This window comes from Phalaenopsis equestris, unplaced genomic scaffold, assembly GCF_001263595.1.
Source record: "Phalaenopsis equestris unplaced genomic scaffold, ASM126359v1 Scaffold001309, whole genome shotgun sequence".
Taxonomy (NCBI): domain Eukaryota; kingdom Viridiplantae; phylum Streptophyta; class Magnoliopsida; order Asparagales; family Orchidaceae; genus Phalaenopsis; species Phalaenopsis equestris.
The window spans coordinates 79,671-80,761 of NW_018165748.1; positions in this window are offsets into that span (position 1 = coordinate 79,671).

Consider the following 1,091-nt stretch of genomic DNA (forward strand, 5'->3'; position numbering starts at 1 on the left):
AAAGAACTACAAAGGAAAGAAATAACTCCTCACTACTGCCAAGGCATGTTTACTCCACCACTTGCAGCAGCAAGATCTTTTGTTGAAGGAATTCACGACGCAGTTCAATTGGTTACAGATGAAATGTGAGCTGGTTGAACCAAAGGTACATACGATAGCCCGCTATCAACAACATGGTACAATTGCAGCCCTATCGGTCACTTTGCGATGTTCATAATTTAGCATTGAAAGTGGAGAAGCGGCAGAAACAAAGCAAATAACCATCACTATTCATGAAGCTAGCCACAGTTAGAGACACTAGCAGGAGCCAATTTTCAGGAGTTGAGAAAACTTATTCGAGTAAGTACAGGGCCACCCCAAGTGAGAAGAAACCTAAGAAGAGTAGTTCTCCCACTACAGTTCTCGCGAGATAGTGCTTTAAATGCCACGGATTTGGGCATATCGCCTCTAATTGCCCGATGAGCCAAGTTGTGTCCTTTACTGAACACGACACAGTGTAGGAGGTTAGCGATGAGGAGATAACTGGGGAACAATGTGAAGTGTATCATCTTTCACCAGATGAAGGAGAGGCGCTCGTGGTTCGCGGGTTCTATGAATCTAGGATACGAAGGATACACAGTGGTTTTGTCACAATACACTCGTTGCACCGTGAACGAGAATGTATGCAGTCTCATGATCGATGAGGGAAGCAATAAGATTGTAGGGTGTACACAGATGGTGGAGAAGTTGACCTTCATGACTCAGAGACACTCTCAGCCATATTCTCTGACGTGACTGAAGGAAAACATGTTCGGCATTGATTCTAAGTGGTTAATGTAGTTTTTGATATAGAGTCGGCTGTAGGATCAGGTGTGGTGCGACGTGGTCCCCATGGATGCATGCCACCTTTTTTTGAGGAGACCATGACAATTTGACCGTAGGATTCAACTCGACAGATTAAGAAACACCTACTTCACCAAGCAGGGGAAGCATCATCCTACTTTTCAGTGGAGCCCGAGATCACAGGAGTATTTATCATCATAGCAGCATCAACAGAACAATTTTGGTGATGATAAAAGATGATGTTGTTGATGCGCTGATTCTAGACATGG